A 19,540-nucleotide genomic window follows, 5' to 3' on the forward strand; every position below is an offset into this window, starting at 1 on the left:
GCAAAACTCGAGATTGTGACAAAGATCATCCGAGATTCATGATTTATGTACAACACAGGTTAATTTGTGGCAATACGAAGTTTGTCGGGTCAGCTAGTTAGTATTGTATAAATGATTTCCCGATATGGCAAAAAAGTTTTACATTGCGAAGAGAATCACTGCTTAAAGAAAAGTTATTTTGCTTATAATTTTACATACAAAATGGGGTATTTCTTGATCTAAACCGCTGTTTCTCGGGATCGGCAAAGAATACCTCGGGGTGATGAGTGATTCTTCTGTAAAAAATCTGCGAAACACGATGAAGTTGAAATTCCTGAGTTAAAATTGTCTTCATTGAGAGAAAAATGTAAATCTAGTTTTCAAATTGAGTTTAAAAATATAAAAACGGGGTATCGCTTGCTTTAAAACGCTGTATCTCGGGATTAGCAAAGAATACCTCAGGGCGATAAGTGATTCTTATGTAAAAACATCTGCAAAACACGATGAAGTTGGAATGTTTGAGATCAAATTGTTTTCATTGAGAGAAAAATTTAAATTTAGTTTTCAAATTGAGTTTAAAAGTATTTGGCAGCACTGATGCCTAAAAATAATTTTTTTTTTTCGAATATTAGTGTCTTTCTAAATCCAATACTTCCGGAGATATAAGTAAAATAAAATAAAAGGTTTTGACAAAATCAGGTATTTTTCTTACAAATGGAGGTGCTCCCATTCATCGAGGGAATGTCAGATCGGTACCAAATTTTCGATTATCGCTTTCTGACCGAAAACGAAAAATCTGGCGAAATTTGGTTCAAATTCGTGAAAGTCGATTACACGGGGCTCGGATACTTCGCGTGGAATGACCCGTATACATATCACATACCCACTATCACTTTTGTATCATTAATTTTTTTTTTGTGGAATTGCTTTATTTATTTTTTTTTTATTTTAAATAATAGAAAATTTGTTCTTCAAGTTTTTTTTTTGCTTTTCAACCACTGCAAACAGCATAGCACCGTTTAGCATATTCTGAGCAGAAAATTATTTCAACTTCTTGCTTATAGATGCCATTTTGCACATTCCTTTCGTTGTAAGAAATCTGTTTGTTGAGGTTGAGAACATAAAGAGTGTCGAATAATTAGAAGCCTGCCGAATATGCACTGATTTTTGCAACTTTACAACTAACATAACGGGTGGCAACTAAAATTTTGGAATTCAACAACAAACGAGCTCAGAGAAAAATGAGAGTATGTATGTGTTAGCTCTCTCGCTCCTCTTTTTGTCAATATTTTTTGTTTTGTTTATGCTTACCCAGTTTTGCTTAAAATGCGTTGTAGACTTCTACGACCTGCCACAGAATTCTCAGCAAAAAGTATACGGTACAACGTTTAAAAAGCGAAGATGTTACGGTTTCGACTGTTTACCATGTCCTAAGATCCCCGACAACTATTTGCAACCAAGGCAGTGAAAGACCAGCCAAGATTATGGACGCAGAAGGACATCGTTCTCTTTCTCGTTTCTTCTACAACAAGCCCTCTGGTTTAGCTATCAATAGATGTGCACCAGACGAATGTTTGAAGAAAATTTTGATCCCGTTTCTAGAAAACATCATGCAAATGGACAATACGTGTTTTGACCGGATAGAGCATCATCGCATAACACCATAAAAACACAATCGTTCCTGAATACCCATTCGATCCCATTTGTACCCAAAAACCACGACCCGACAAATCTGTCTCAGTGCGCCTAATCGAAGTTTTCTTCGGGGTATTGAGTTCCTTGGTGTACAAAATAAACTGGAGAGTCACGAATTGAAGACAGTTGATTGGTAGAATCAAAAGATGCATTCGCAAAGTTGACATGACGGCCGTACAACGCTCCTGTTTGGACATCAAACGGAAGCTTCGCCGAACAGCCGTTTACGGATCGTTTTCAAATGTTCACTAATTTTTTTTTTTTTTCAACAATTGATAATGTATCTTAAATTTCGCTAAATCAGATTTTCTTCATGTAAATTTGTCTTTTTTTGACAGCTTGAAAAAAAATCCAAAATTTTAGTTGCCACCCGTTAATTAGATAAGAACTTATACAATAAACTATTCAAATACCTGGTCAATTTCGTAACCTCGCTCCTTATATCGCATTCGAATGTACCAAGCCAGCGATTTTGGAATTATTCGACATATTCGGAGTCTTTAATCTTTTATTATTGATATAGGTGACTCAGCAAAAACGTCGAAGTTATTTCAGTGTGTATCTTTGTTTCACTAAGCTAGTTGGTATCTATAGTTACTTTAATATCACCAGTTAGTATAGTATGAAATAGACTCCCAACTACTGCGACCAACTATGTTTATGAATTTGAACAGATCCAAACCGATAAGATAAGAAATTTAGAAGTTCTTTTAGTTTGATCTGACTGACACTGGCGGAATACTGGCTTAATTTCAAAGTATTTTGAAAAATCATGGCATTCAGAAACATTTCCATATATCCTTGACCTGATTTAGACAACAAATTGAATCAGAAACAATCTGTTTTTGCATGAATTTGCATGAATCCATATACCAGTCACGCATGCAGGTGCATGAATATTTAATAATGAATATAATATATTTAATAACTATTACAGCGAACGTATTCTATAATACTTTATTCTATGTTATAATATATTAGAAGACTGACGAGCTGGTAGAAGATCAACAAATTTCCAAAAAGAATATGATCTGAAAATTTTATGTCGAGTTGAATATTTAAAAGCCACAAGTGGTTTGTTTCTCCATTGCCTACAATCGAAATAGCTATCAACTACTGGTTTAGAACCTGTTCTAAATATTAAGTAATTTACTAGTAACTGGTTTACGGTATGCGCCGGCGACACGACAGTGAAATTGGATATGATCTAGAATTTTTCCAGTTTGTAAATTATAATTTTTCAATAACAGGTACCATATAGCACGGTTCTTACCCTATGATTTGGGTAATACACTAAAAAATAACATCGAATGCTGAAATATCTATTGAATTAGTGAACCAAAACCGTAAAAATGTTCTCGATGCATGCGACATTGGTATTGATCAGGTACTGGCAATAATTGTTATCATGAGCAACTTGACCATCTAGCAGTCAGCCTTCGATAAAATTATACACGTTTTACCGCATTGTTTCAGCCACTTGCAAGGCACGAAAGTGGCATGATTATGAAGTATCATTTAACCCACCCAGAAACGTAAGGTTAGGTACCGAGTAATAAAATGATAATGTATTAGAGCTTTCGATTTAAACCGGTGAAATTCTTTGATAATTACCTCCTGCTAAAAACGTGAATGCAGGTGTCATTCGACTCAACATAGTTGCATCGGCAATAACCGAATAATCTCACCCAATCCGGATTTTTGCGTCGTCGGTTGGGTCAATTGACCCATCATAAAGTGTCACTGGCGTGTGTGCTCGTTCGGTTTACTCGTGCTAATTGAGCTTCCCCGTGCAACATACATTTAAAACAATCAGACGGTCCGTTTTATCATCATATTGACATTTATACTTATCCATCGCGGGCAATTCATCTACAACCGACAGTTTTATTGCCACAACCCCACCGACTATTGCTCTCTTGTTGTTTGTAATGAGGGACAATAAAAGCGCGGACACTGAAGACAGGTAAACAAATCTTCACACTCACGCCAACCGTAATAACTATCTCGTGACGATAAGCCGAATATTGCAAATGGCACGAATGTCGCGTATGGATCGTAAGAAACGGACCCGCTAAATTAGTGTGAAGCCTCCGTGACAGTAGGTACAACGGTGTAAAAGTTATTCAAGTGTGCTATAAAAATAAATCATGTTCAACTATAATCAAGACACGAGGCGGATTTTACTAGGCAAATGTCCTCAATTGAGTTGATGTGGATTGTGGTCACAGTTCCGGGTGCTTTTCAAAGCCGCAGAATGGCATAGTAAAATCAACTATACAATATATGTAGGGTAAATGATTTTGAAATGGACCTAGTCGAATTCTGATCTTGAATGGACCTATTTTTAAATAATAATTTTAGGATATAATTATCAAGTCTTTGTACTGTATTTAGCTTTTATGTTTATCTTTAATCATTTCTGAACGTAAATATACTAAAATTAAATTAAAATTATATCCAAAACCACTTTATTGCCGCGTATTTAAAAGTAGCTGTTTTTCAGCGTTTTGGCAGTCACCATAGAGTATTTTCAAACTGTTACTACCCGGAACCTTTCTGGTTTGAAATAAAACAATACTCTTAAAATGATGCTAAAATATGTGTAATTTCTATTTAGGTATTTAAAAGTTCAGTAAAACCAGTAAAATCTTCAAATTCCTTAAAAATGTTAACCCCCTTTTTTGATCTTGAATGGACCTAGTATTGATTTTAGAATGGACCTAGTTTTGCGCTCCGAGACATCACTGGCGGTAGCTATCATTGCCTACCACTAACGAACACGCCGTTGTATATTCCATAAAACTGCTTGTTGTCACTATAGTATCTCCGTTTATAAATAATCTATAAGCACGGGATATTGAAAGTAGGCTTGATTTATAGCCTTAATAAAAACTTAATTATATTGATAAAACTAACTATCACTCATCCTTTTTCGTAGTTGCTTCATAGTGTTTGTACATTGTAGCCTCTAGTTTTGAAACTAAAAAGTCTTCCTAATTAGTTAGCTAACATATGTCATTTTATGCTTAAAACAATATAAACTTAATTTATTCTCAGTATTATACAAAAATTTTAACCATCATTGATTAAAAGATAAGATGGATCAAAAGATAAGAGGGATACTAACTGCCTTCTGTTAAGGGGGCATAGTACCTTTTCAATTTTTTAAAACCTAAATTTTTTGATTGATTATTTCAAAAGATTAACATTTTGACCATATGTGTTTGAAGTCGTTTGAATGAATTCCAAATATTTGCAAAGTTACAGCTATTTGTACCGCGCATGTCTGGAGCGATTAAACAACGAGTAAAAACTTCTACGTCGTTTTTCTCGAAACCAGGTTTTGAAAGTCGGAACCATAAATATCTCAAGAACGGCTCAAGCAATTCTTATGATTCTTTTTTTGTTTGAAAGCCAACAAAATTATCTAGTGTTTGACCCATCCTTTTCTTGATTTTGTAATTTTTGTATTTTTTAGAAATGTTTAAAGTCAATTTTTTCGCTTAAAAACCATACTTTTATGTATCAATGTCCGCCATTTTGTTATGTGTTCGGATTCTAAAACAGGATGGATCAAACACGAGATAATTAAATGTTCTTTCATGTCGTTTTGGAATTTTTCAATTCGGATAAGCCCCCAGCGCCAATCCATGGTACCGCAATTCATGGTTTTTTTGAACGACTATCTTCAAGGAGCCGTAGGGGCAAGGGGAAGAGGTTCCCTTATGAAAACAAAATTGCAAATATTAGTATAAAATGCAATGTTTCGAATGCAAAAAACCCGATTCAATTTGCCTTTCGCGTTATCGAGAAAAAATATTTGAAATTAGGCAAAAAATATGGTGTAAAAGGTACTATGTCCCTTAAAAAAGAGCTATTTTTGCGTCATTGGCATTTAGCACAAAACCCGTTACACTTAAATTTTTCAATTGGATTTTACGTATTTGTTTTAGCACGAAGCAAAAGTGTAATCTATATAATCTATATAAGTAATCTATATAAGTGGAGTAAAATTTTCCCAATTTGTTCGCCTTATGTAAAAAAATCCCAAATTATGCTAAACGGGACAATTCTTGTATCATTAAAAATAATGCTCAGAAGAATGAAACAAGTTATTTGAGAATACAATTCTGAAGATTTATATATAGCTTTATTGTATAGGAAACCCTAATATTGGAACTTCGAATTGAGTTACGAAGCTAATATTCCAAACTCTATTTAAAGTGGTTATCCCTGTTTAACTATCTACAGGCAACATCGTAAAAATGGTTGGAATCATAAATTTTTTTCATGGACAAATAACGTCCTGTATTTTCCATATAAATAGCTTGTTGCTTTAAGTTTAAGTTTTGACAAAACTCAGATGAGAAATAGTTTAAACACGTTAATCAAGCATATACCAAAGCTTCAAAACACCTTTAGCGCGCTGACCGAAAATCCTAAGGCCAATAAAATTCAACCGGATCCTGTAGTCACAAAATCAGACTCGTCTGAGTAAAAAGAAGCAGCCACTTCTGATGGTTAAGAACGCCAACTTCCTCACCCTTGTGAAACTTTGTGATGCCCAACCGTCCTACAAAATTACCCGGTTTGGCAATAAAATCATCTGTGCGTCAATGGAGGATTTAGAAATTAGGTAAAGGCCTGGATAATGATATGGTGCAAAAAATATAAAATTTGGATCAATGTCTGGACCGTTTTCGAACTGGATATGCCTAAAAAAATTGTATTTGATAATTTTCTAAATAGTTTAGTTAAAATAATTATGAGGCTCAGAATAAAGTAAAATTAGGCCATTACAAATATTTTATAAAGTTTTTGTCCTTCCGGTGTTGGGACACTGAAGGGGGGGGGGGAACAAAGTAAATTTTTTAATCGAGCAAAAACATGGGTTTTAAGCATTTTTATTTAAAGTTTAAGCGTGAAAACCAAATCTGTTCTTGCTTTTAATATATACGTTATTATTTTCCATGCAAAAATGTACGAAAAGAAGACAAAAACGAGAGAATTTTTTTTGAACGATTTTCGGAAACTCCGAATTCGAATTTCCATTTCTGTTTCGTGCTAGAAGTGTTAGGTACACTCATTTTTCGAGTTTTTCAGGCTGTAGAGCCCACGGACAATTGAATTTACACTCATATCCTCCAAATTTTTTTTAGCCCCCCGATTTTTCAAGCCAATTTCCAAAGGGGGGGGGGGGGGGGGTGACAAAAACTTAAAAAATATTTTGCAAAGGCCTTATATTCCGCCGATAAGTAAGCAGGTTGACTTCACATCACCTTTTGGTCGATCGATTGACAGATAGATTAAAAATCAGTTTAGTAAAATATTCAAAATCATGCAACCGGACTAACGTTGTACTACGTCATCCGTGATCGTATCTTATACACAACCCCTCTGATTTTTTTTCTTGGAGGATGTAAAGTTTTCTTTAAGCACCTCTCCCCTCTGACTTGTGACAAAATTAATACCTCCTTGTCCACCGAAATTGAGTGACCCTAAGATCTAAAATATTCAACTGTACCAGATATAAAATAGGAAGGTTCACCTATTTTCTATCTGGTACAGTTCTTCATCGACTATCATTTAAAATTAAAACCTAGTATCTAACCTTACCTTTAAACCTAGTAGAATTACCAAGTCTAATTTTTTCAAGCACCATTTACAGCATGATTTCGAATTTGACAACAAATGCGTGTCGCCTATGTTGCCACAATCGAAACCGTGGCAAAATCTAGACCATTTTTTAACTGAAAAAATTGCATATAAATGTGTCAAAAATTGAATAATTACCACTAATTAACGAATTTTTCACGATTGCAACGGTTTTATATTCAAAATGTTCGACAGGGGCTGTCGCAAACCTTTAGATACTTTGCAGTAAGACGTAGTCCTACGTCAGTAAAAGTCTGACCTTTCGAAATATGTAGTCACTAAATAAAAACTCGAACCCCACTGTACTTGATAAACTACGTTTACAAGTTATATTACATATTTTTAATGAATAATTTAAATTTTTGACATAATTTTTTATGACGTAGAAATCGTTTCAACCATATCTGAACAACAAATAATAATAAATTCCCAATATACAAATGTCACACACAGATACATACATAACGCATATCAAGTCACTGAAACATTGTTCAATTGTTGGGCTGACATAAAAACAAGACCCTCGGCGACTGTGACTGATTTCAAATTTTTCAACCGACTTTCATACCTTTCTAACAGAGTATAAGAAAGGTAAAAGCTGTTCAACCTTGTGTCCTATTAATAAATAACAGTAGTATAGTTGTACTATTAAAAAAAAATTCTTTGTTATTATTTTGTTCATTTACATGGAAGAAACTATGACAATCCAAATTTAGGTCCATTTCAAAATCAAAAATAGGTCCAATTCAAGATCATGTTGGGTCCATTCAAGATCAAAAAAAGGCTTTGGCAAAAAACGATATATTTAATAAAAGTTTCATCAATTATATATTTTTAAAGTACTGATAATGTAGAAAAAATGTGGTACTTTCTAACAAATAGTAACATCACCACATATTATTTATAAATGACGAGTAAATTGAGCAGGAGTGCGAGTGGTGGTGTTAAAAAGCGCTAAATAGGTCCATTCAAGATCAATTACCCTATTAAACGTAATAAAAACTGAAATATTAAAAACCGAAAACAAATTTTTACATGTTGACCTCACCTTCACGTTCATCGATGCTGTGCATTTTTTTTACTTTCTTTTTAATAGTAATATTTGCCTAAATATTGTGTTTATCTGTAATAACAACAATTGTGAGTGTTTTTAGAAAACATAAAATCAAATTTTGAAACATCTTCTAATTCTAATTTGAAATATGCTTAACCGTTATGTGTTCGACAGGGTACCCGGGTACCTTTTCAGATTTCAAAGTAAGAAATTTTAAAGTTTTCTTCGACCCAGGATACTGAAACTCCGTGACATCTCAGAACTCGCTAAATTACAACTTTTTATAAAATAAGTTTTCATGTAGCACTTAAGGGGGAGGAAAGGGAGGGCTTCGAAATTTTTTACCCTTTAAGTGCTCGACAAGGGTACCCGGGTACCCACAAATTGAAATGCTTGTAACTTTGGCAATATTTGACCGATTTGGACCAACTTACCACCTAAAGATTCAGAAACTTATCCACTTCCAGTGGGGTTACAACAGAACCGGAAGTGGTTTATCTGGTTTCCGGAAATCCGGTATTCCGAGGATGTGTTCCGGAATTAAAGCTAAAAATTGCTGAAAAGGATTTTTCTATCTTCGCTAAAGAGATAGAAGGTTACTGTCTTCTGGAAAAATTCTTGTAATAATATGCTCTAAAGCCTTGCAGAACCCGTAAATGTGTTATATTGAAACTGAAAAAAAATAAAATTTTTATTTCACTTTTAGGGGGATTAATCAAAATTTTAATTTCGCAAAACGATAGAACTTTTAATTTCAAGAAACTCTTCCAAAGCCGTCATAAACCTAAAATCAAGTTTTTCACTCAAAAATGTAATACGCACGTTTATTTGGTTTTGAACCACCGTGAAGCCCCACGGGAATATGTTCCGGAATGGCAATGCCGGGGCAAAATCATCAGATAGAGTTGAAACAATGAAAAACGACCTTCCGTAGTAATTTCATGAATTTAGATACCCATATTGCCAGTGTTGCAATCCAAATAGTTCTGTGGCCACAGGAGGTCCCATTAGAACTTGTTCCAGAATGGCCATTCCGAGGATAAATCATTATACTGTTTTAAAACTATGAAAAATGACCTTTCGGAGTGATTTGAGCAATTTTGGATACCCATATTACTATGATTACATCAAAAAACTTAAAAAGCGCCTTAATTCCGGAACACACTCTCGGAATACCAGATTTACGGGAACCAGATGAACCACTTCCGGTTCTGTTGCAACCTCACTGAAAGTGGATAAGTTCCTAAATCTTTAGGTGGTAAGATGGTCCAAATCGGTCAAATATTGCCAAAGTTACAAGCGTTTCAATTTGTGGGTACCCTTGTCGAGCACTTAAAGGTGTTTTTTTGTCGAACACATAACGGTTAAAAATAAAAGCAATTTTGGCGAACAACATAATTTATACGAGTCTCGAAAATACTTGCAACCTGTTTCTTAGACATATACTTTATTTTCCATTATCACATCGGTAGGTATCAGTTAATCCCCGTACTAGATATGCAAACTACCATGATAATCTTCGCTTCGTCAATATTTTTGGTCTAACATCAAATTTTCATGGAGCATTTGCTCTTCCCCACAAAACGTCTCTCATGATATGTTTTTCATTTTTAATCACTTTAATTAAAAAACTTGCACTTGTACATTTTATTCAGTGCCTTGCAAATAAAACACTTTTACTAAACTGCCCATGGATGCATAGTTGACGTAAAAACCAAAATGACCAACATGTACTTTTTCGGTTCTACGCACTTGACTATGTTGTTCACATGCCCAATACTCAAACATCATATGTTTGTTCGAAAATATTCGAGAAATTAAGTAAAATTGAGCTGCTCTGCTATTGGTTTCACGTAATGCTAATGGTTGACGTAATTCCCCGCATAATCAATCAGCATAGTAACCTATTTGTTTTTGTAGCTTTAAGCCAAGTTATGGGAATAATCGTTCAAAAAAACAGTCAGTTTATTCGCATAAACTGGCGTTCGCATTTTTTAAACACGATAAATGAGGAATGAATCATAAAGCCCCTTCAGTCCTGTTTTGATTAATAAACTCTATTGAATTGGCAGATTATTCGATTGAAAAAAATTATAGCAAAGATTATATTTAAAATTAAAAATTAATTTTAGGTTTCGTATTCTACTAAGACGCTCCAAAAACTTCAGTCAAATATTATATGGCTTTAAACGTTTTTCACGATAAAAATGCGTTTTCTCTCAACAACCATGGTGCTGGTCGTGACGTCGACTAGGGTAACCAACCTATTTTGGACCCCATCAGCAGCTGTACATAATTTGGACACTTCCATTTGATTTTGCTGTAAGTGTTCAAATTATGTACAGCTGTTGAGGGGGTCCAAAATATGTTGGTTACCCTTTGCATCCATGGGCAGTAAAACAAGAATGTAACAATAATGCTGTTTAGATTTCAATTCTACGACATTTAAAGTCAAATTAAGGAAGTATATTCATTTTATTTCCCTTGAGGAAACTTTTGATTTTAATAAATACTAGGTGCGCGACTGTTTTTTGTATGAAAATGCAACTTAATAGAGAGAAAATTATTTCAAATTAATTATTCAATATATTGTCCAGCACTAGCTACAGTTGTTTTGCCTTCTTTTTGACAGAGCTCGAACGGTCTTCGTGTGGCTGGACTCCCTATTTGAGTGTTTCCAACACTGGAGTAAAAATTTGATCCATAGTAGCACGGGTCCCCACAAAACCCGCTTGATACTACCCAACGAAGTCTGGTTATTGGGGATAGACGACGTAACAAAATCTGATTAACGTAATTGCTGTAACTACAATCGAGCCGATCGTCTTCCATCCATATCTTCCATCCACTCCTCCGGTAGTTTTTCGTTCTTCGATAGTTTTTTCTCCTCCAAAATCCTTGAAATTATACAGTGAAGTGCCGTTGTTAGCGGTTCTTGGCCATTTTTGTAGAGTTCTGCCAGGAGTTGCTCCTTTCCGGTTCTGGCTCTTCACGCTCTCTGTCCTCCTTCTGGCACTTACCAATAAGCATTAACATAAACATCAAAACAATCGCTTATTGGCATATCCGGCATTTTATACCAACATTGCTGCATATTGGCGGTTGTTATTGCTGCAGGTGACCGTTGTTATTAGCTGATTCAGTGTAAACTTAACCCTTCCAGCATGTAGGACATGCTGCAGATATATTGGACTGCAGAATATCAATAACAGTACCATCATCATCCATACATTTCTACACTATATCAGACTGATTCTAATCTTCGAAAATAATCGCGAGATCACTACCGTTTAAGCGTGTAACAATGAAGGCAATTGACCGCGACAAACAAGTCGTCAATTTTAGTCCGAAGTCCACGAACGTTCTGGTAGTATATCCGACTCCAGCAGTCAGTGTGCCATCAGCAAGGTTTCGCTCGATAAACACTGACGATGGATCATCAAGTTGCGTAGGTATCGTAGGTCACGTCAAAATATATGTAAGCTGTAAGCTGGACTCTATTCATTCTATTTGACAAATTTAATTTCACTTTATAGGTATAAGCTCATATTTCACGATATATAAGCTTGGTTGGTAAATGGCAGGATAATGCGTAACATCGCTACCTTGCGTACCTGCAGTTATAAAATAGACCCCACAGTGGTCATTAGCCTCTTATCCAGCAACTCCTCTCCCTACCTCCTCGTGGTACCAGCCGGAATACGAGCAACCTTGATGGAGATCCGGTAACCAACCCCGGTGGAAGCAAAGGTAGTATACAGACAGGGAAGGAGGCACTCATGCATCTGCTGAGTGTTGGCAAAGGGAACAGCCTTGCCAGCCGTGAGCGTCTGTCTCCAGGTTAGGGGCGGCTCACGACAGTGATTCCACTGCACGGTGAATAGCCGTTTCCGTACCAGGTATGCGGCTGTATCCCAGGTTAGAGGCGGCATACAACAGCGACTGATCCGGAGCGGACGGCTGACTTATGAAACGCTGTGTCTCGCCAGCTATACCAAAGGCAGCAGCCCTGTCCGCGAGACTACGCAACGCAGCTCCAGTAAGGCAATATGCTTAAACAACTTTCGCTAGGAGAAATTCTGGAAAGGAATTACAACCGGATAATCGGCATGGACCCAGGCAAAAGAAAAAAGACAACGATTATTGGAAACTTGGTACTTACAATGTCAGGACTCTACTTGAACCGGCACGCGCGGGTATCTTCGCAAGGGAGCTGCCACAGAACAGAAGTGGAAGTAGAAATCCAAACACGTACATGCTACCTTTTACAGATACTAGCGAACCTGGCGGTAGCGAGTCACTTTTTCCCACGAAAACACACGAACGCATACGAATGCACACGAAAACATGTGAAATCTGCTATGCGATTGGCAGCGAGCGTTCTGCTTATATTGCTGTTATTCGCTTCTTGGCGAAAACCTTCCCAAAGAAAAAGAAAAACAAAAAATTCTCTGTTACCAGTTTTGATCGCCGAATCGTTCGAACTTCCACTTCTGTTCTGTGGAGCTGCAGAAGATGAAGGTCTAGGTTGCAGCCATCCAGGAAGTGCGGTGGCCGAAGACGGGAGAACGTAAATTCCGCGCAGTAGATCCTATAGCGGGCATGACATTCAAGTATCACATCTACTACAGTGGCGGCGATAAAGCATGGAGCATGGAGTCGGATTCGTATTACATGGAAAGCAAATGAAACGTGTCATTAGGTGGAAGCCCATCAATGACCGTCTATGCGTGTTGAGAATTAAGGGCAAATTTTTTAACTACAGTCTGACGCACCGACGAACGTACAACTCGATGACGTAAAAGAGGCGTTCTATGACATAAAGATCGCCTGCTCTCAGATTGACCACGTTCTGGTTGATGGCCGGCACTTGTCTGATGTCGCAGACGTGCGATCCTTCCGGGGACCAAACGTTGACTCGGACCACTATCTCGTAGTAAGCAAGATCCGCGTCCGGTTGTCCAACGTATTCAAATCGAAGCCAACGAGGAAGATACGACTGAACATTCGGCGGTTATCAGCGGAGGGAGTTACTGCAGAGTATTCTCAGAAGACTGATGAGCGGATCGGTGCACATCTCGGAGAGAACCTGAACGAACTATGGAGACACATCCACGACGCGACCAGCACTACAGCGCGGGAAATGTTGGGTGGGTACTACTGCTGCAGCCACTTCCAGTGAGTGGTTAACCGCAGAGTGCCAGTGAGTGACTGATGAGAAGAATCGACCCAGAAGTCACATTTTGGCTGCAACTGTGACACGCTAGAGCAGAGAGAGATACCGAGATGCCAGAGCTGCCGAAAAAAAACTTCACCGTCGTAAGAAACGTCAGTACTAGGATCACGTTCCTGCGGAGGCGGAGCATTGCTTCGAGAGGCACGATACAAGAAGCTTCTTTAATACGATCAACGGAATCAGGAACCGGACCGTGTCAACTCCTGTTACGTGCAACGACAAGGAGGGGAACCTGATTACCGAAAGATCGGAGGTGGCTAGGCGTTGGAAACAATATTTCGATGCATTGTTGAATGGTGAACAAGATGGAACGGTCAACAGAAACAGGATAACTATTGAGGATGATGGACAAGCTGTGGATCCACCAACTTTGGACGAGGTTAGGAATGCAGTGAGAGAGCTGAAAAACGGCAAAGCAGCTGGAAAGGACGGCATCCCCACCGAACTTTTGAAAATCGGGAGCGAACGGCTGTATTGTGCAATCCATCAGGTTATACTAAAGGTATGGACTGAGGAGGCATTACCTAGGGACAGGTTGGAAGGTCTCATATGCCCAATTTACAAAAAGGGCCATCGACTCGAATGCAGCAATTATCGAGGTATTACTCTCCTCAATTCTGCATACAAAATTCTCTCCCGCATCCTGTTTCTCAGACTGAGTCCGTTACAGGAAACCTTTGTTGGCGAATACCAGTGCGGTTTTCGAGAGGAACGCTCCACGACGGACCAAATGTTAACGAGGACTTTGCGACAGATCCTCGATAAATTCCGGGAATTCAACTTGCAGCCTCATCATCTGTTTATAGATTTCAAGGCGGCGTACGATTCAGTTAAACGAAATGAGCTGTGGCAAATTATGCTTGAGCTTGGTTTTCCAACAAAACTGATTATGCTGATACGTGCTACCCTTGCTGGTTGAAAATCAAGCGTCAGGATAGCGGGTGAGACATCGGATTCGTTTGTGACGTTAGATGGTTTGAAGCAAGGTGACGGACTATCGAACTTGCCGCTCAAGCGCTCAACATTGCATTGGAAGGTGCTATTCGAAAGGCCGGCGTGCAGAAAAGCAGTACCATCATCACGAAATCTCATATGCTCCTAGGGTTCGCGGACGACATCGATACCACTGGTGTTAACCGTAGAGCTGTGGAAGAAGCGTACACGCATCTTAAGGAGGAAGCTGCGAGGATAGGGCTTATCATAAATTCTACCAAAACAAAGTATATGGTGGTTGGTAGAGAGCGTGGTAGCCCTTCGGGTGTTGGAACTGCGGTGGTGATAGATAGAGATACTTTTGAAATGGTCGACGAATTTGTTTACCTTGGTACGTAAGAGACATGTGACAACGATGTGAGCCGTGAAGTAAAAAGGCGGATAGCGGCTGCCAACAGGGCCTTCTACGGATTACGTAGCCAGCTGAGGTCCCGTAGCCTACAACTCCGTACAAAACTCGTGCTCTATAAGACGCTAATTCTCCCGGTGGTATTCTATGGCCACGAAGCGTGGACGTTGAAAGAAAGAGACCGACGAGCTCTTGGCGTTTTCGAGCGTAAGATCCTGCGATCAATTCTTGGCGGCATATTAGACGAAGGAGTGTGGCGCAGGCGCATGAATCATGAAATATACGAAGTGTACAAAGATGCGGATATTGTGAAGCGACCAAAATACGGAAGGCTACAGTGGACTGGCCATGTAGCAAGGATGCCGGATGAGAGACCAGCGAAAACAATATTTAGCAGAGAACCCGACAGAGGCCGACGACTTCGAGGCAGACCCCGTACCCGTTGGATGAGCGCTGTTGACGAGGATGCTAGAACAGCGGGTGTTAGGGGCGACTGGAGAGTGGCAGCCCAAGACCGAGTAATGTGGAGACGGCTCCTGAATTCGGCATTGATTCGATAAGCAGGTTGTCGCCGAAAAAGTAAAAAGTAAGTAAGTAGATTAATAATCAAAGTTACAAAAAAATAGCGTAATAATTATTACGATGTAGAATTGCTCAGTTATGATGGAACAATAAAATTACGAAACGATCTCGCCGGCATTTCCTGTATGTCTCGTCTGGTTCATCGGCTTAAATGTCCTGTAAACTTGCTGCCGCCCAAGATGTTCTATATCTTTACAAATACTATTATGGGAAGAAATCAGTCCGGCGTACACTATTCGGTTTTTCAAAGATGGGGCTATCCGGGATGGGAATGTGCATCCTTTCCGGCACTGCTCACACTGTGTCATTCCCTGCTAGTCTGACTTTTCTCCTGTTGCTGTCCCTCCGGTATCTTCGTTGGTTGCGAATCTGGAATTGTATTTGGCATCCAAAACGTCGAGCCGGCCAGACAATCAGTAAGTACATATTAAATACTTATCATCTCTCCGAAATATATAATTAAAAAGACTACGAGCTTTTTCTTGACGCGAACAAATATTGCGACCATGCGCGGTCGTAGTTTGCTGCGATCTCTCAGTGCCTTGTACTGCGATAACACATAAACTATCTGAGAAATAAATAAAAATAGACTTTTCGTAATAATCGTTCCGTTTTTTCTAATTTTGCTCCCACAGAATTTAGGGTTTGTTTTATTCAAAACGTTAAAAAATTTAGTAAATCCAACTCACATCACTTCTCTGATCATGTCTTCACCTGACAGTATCTTAATTAGGTAAGAGTTCATACAGTTTTGTTGAAATAAATAGTGAAAAATACAAATCGATCATTTGGTGTAACCTAAAGAACGACGTAAGCTGTCGTGCATAATGTTAGCACTATGACCACATTTTTTAAAATAATTGCACAGTTTGGACCATCGGATCTTAGATATACATAAAACAATTTAAACGTACTTAGTTTGTACCTTGTAGACTGTTTGGAAAAATCTAAATCTAAATGTACAAACACTCTCTTATTTGAGATTCTGTGGTAAGAAAAGCAGAAGAAAATTAGGAAAAAGGTATATGAACAATTTTATTTTAATACAACATAATCTAGAAGTCTGTTTTGCCCCATTTTACTCAAGGTGTTTGTGCCACAGGCAAAATGCCAATACTTTTACCAGAGATTTTCAAGAAGGCATGCTTGTTGGGCGGGTTGAACAAGTCAGAAGATCGAACGACAATCAAGCTTTTAACAAAAATATCGGGTAAGAGAATGTTTTGCCTTATATTACCCTACAACTTGTACTGAAATGTGGCTACGAAAATCTTCGTGTTTGCCATTTTTCCTTTCTTTAAAATTTCAATGTTTTTGTAGTTCGGAATACTTTGAGCTACAGTCGAATATATTTTCTGAAAAATTGATTGAAATATCAATTGATTGAACCAAAATCATTTAAATCGGTTCGGTAGTTCAAAAGTTATGAAGTTTTGAACAAAATAAAATCGGAAAACATTTCAATTTTCATGGCCACCCTAACTCAGAAAGTGGCACCCTAAGCGTCCAATAAAAAATATGGGTCTAAAATTTTTCAACTAGGAACAAACGCACCAAATTTGAACGAAATCGGAGCACTTTTACAGTTACTCGTTTTCCTATCAATACTTTCTCAGATTTCAGTACAAGTTGCAGGGTAATACAAGAAAAAACATTCTCTTACACGATATTTTTGTTAAAAGCTTGATTATCGTTCGTTCTTCTGACTTGTTCAACCCGCTCAACAAGCATGTGCCTTCTTGAAAATCTCTGGTAAAAGTATCGAATAGGCATTTTGCCTATGTTACAAACACCTTGAGTAAAATGGGGCAAAACAGACTTCTAGATTATGTTGTATTAAAATAAAATTGTTCATATACCTTTTTCCTAACTTTCTTCTTCTTTTTTACCATAGAATCTCAAATTAGAGAGTATTTGTACATGATTCTTTCAAAACTATTAGAATATAGGGGGAATTGGGCAAAATGAGCTACTTTGTGTCATTTTTGCGCGTTGAGACCATTATCAATCGTTTTCTCGTGATTTTTTACATGAGAAAAATCATTTTTTAGCCCTTACAAACTGCGATAACAAAAAGTTCCGTTTTTCGGTCGATTCTGCCCACTGCGCGTTGGTGGGCGTGCTTCACCCCGCATGGAAAAATACTCTATTTTTTGGATGTGTTTTCAAACCGTAATAAAAAATAAAAAGTCATTACAGATATTTATGTTTCTATTTTTTACATGTTTATACTATAGATCAATTGTTCATTTAAAGCAAATAAATTAGAAATTGAGCTACAACTTTTTTTACGCAGGCATTTTTGCTTAATGTGGTGGTCTTGCCCCGCCTACCCTTACATGAGCTGGAACCCTTTCCGTGAAAATTGGAGCGTTGTAACATTAGGAAAAATAAAAGCCTATTAAGAACTAACATTTACCAATTATCGGAAGCTCCAACAAGGCAAGTTGAAGAACTAACATTTACCAATTATCGGAAGCTCCAACAAGGCAAGTTGTTCAGTATTTATCCCTCAACAAATAAATAGAATAAGGAGATAAAATTAGAAAAAGAGCAAAATATTTACTAAAAACCAAATTTCTGACACTATAACATCACTGTATATACTTACTTTACAACACGCTCTAATAGTAAATTTACCGCTCTTCCCAAATAGGTTATGACCCTTGGGGAATACTTAGCGATTTTTCAAGTTAAAACACAAAACCTGAGAATAGAAACGTTCCTACAATGCAACGTCATAGCGAAATATGTCTGATTCGATTATAAGTTTTTAATACGAAGTAGGCCATACGAAGAAATATTGTCTAAATAGACGTATTCATCGTAATAAAACTTAGGGCAAACATATTGTTCCAATGCAGTCTGATTGAGAAGGCAATGAAAATTATTATTCTCTAGAGCAGTAAGAGCTGAACCTTGAAAGGAAAGGGCGTAAAGATTGTGAACGGCACAGAGCACGCTTATGTTGCAAGAAAATTCAGATTCAAATTGGTAAAAACCAGATTGAAAACTTGGTTTCAACCAATTTAAATAGGACAGATCACGTTTGCTAGGAGAAGTTAACTTTTCTAGTCACAAGACGAGCGTGCCTATATGATGCTGTTTCTCCTCCTGTTTTTATAATCTTTCCACCCTACACTGCCATGTATAGCCATTCAATTCTTTCAGATTACAATCGAATCGATGATCAACATTATCTGCCATCTCTTTCTACACAGATTGTATTAGCACTTTGGAATTAACGTAAATAATGTTTGATTTTCTTCAACAGTGAAAAATAAAACACGTTAAGAATCAAGCAAAAAAATGTGTGAACCAGTATTTTATTAATAATCTTTCTAAGCAAAATTAATCAGACATCAACTGCAAGAAAGTAGCACTTGCTTGATAACATTGATAGTTTCAAAACACTTGAATTCCGTTTTTTGTAAGGCACCATTGTAAAATACTGTGATAACTGTTTGTGTAGAAATGCACCATGAAACAATTCACGTGATTCAAGTGTGTTTATTTAGAACTCAAACTACTCAAGCGAATAAAACCGTCTGCTAGCTCATCTCTCAATAGGTCAGCAATGTAAATCGACCCATCCCATTGAAAAATTCGAGCCTCAACATTACCCACACAATGCACAATCACAAGCAAAAAGAAAAAAGAAAAAAACACGGCCGATTTGAATGAAACAACCACAGCAAGTACACCTCTAATTACAACGTAGCAGTCGACAACCTGCGGTGAGAGCATTAATTTTTATTGATATGCATATGAGTTGCCCCGTCGTCGTCGGCATTTTTTTTTCTCCAACAGCTGAGCATTCAAGCATTCTTTGCCGACCCTGCCTTGGCCTCCGTCACAGCTTTACTTTGCCTTGCTTGCATACGTCATCCAGATCATGATCCAAACGCGAAGCGAAGCATGCTCTCGGGAACGTGAAAAAGTGATCGTTATCACTCGCATTCACTCTCGTTGGCCCCCTCGCCGACGTTCGTTA

Source organism: Sabethes cyaneus, chromosome 2 (genome assembly GCF_943734655.1).
Source record: "Sabethes cyaneus chromosome 2, idSabCyanKW18_F2, whole genome shotgun sequence".
Classification (NCBI taxonomy): domain Eukaryota; kingdom Metazoa; phylum Arthropoda; class Insecta; order Diptera; family Culicidae; genus Sabethes; species Sabethes cyaneus.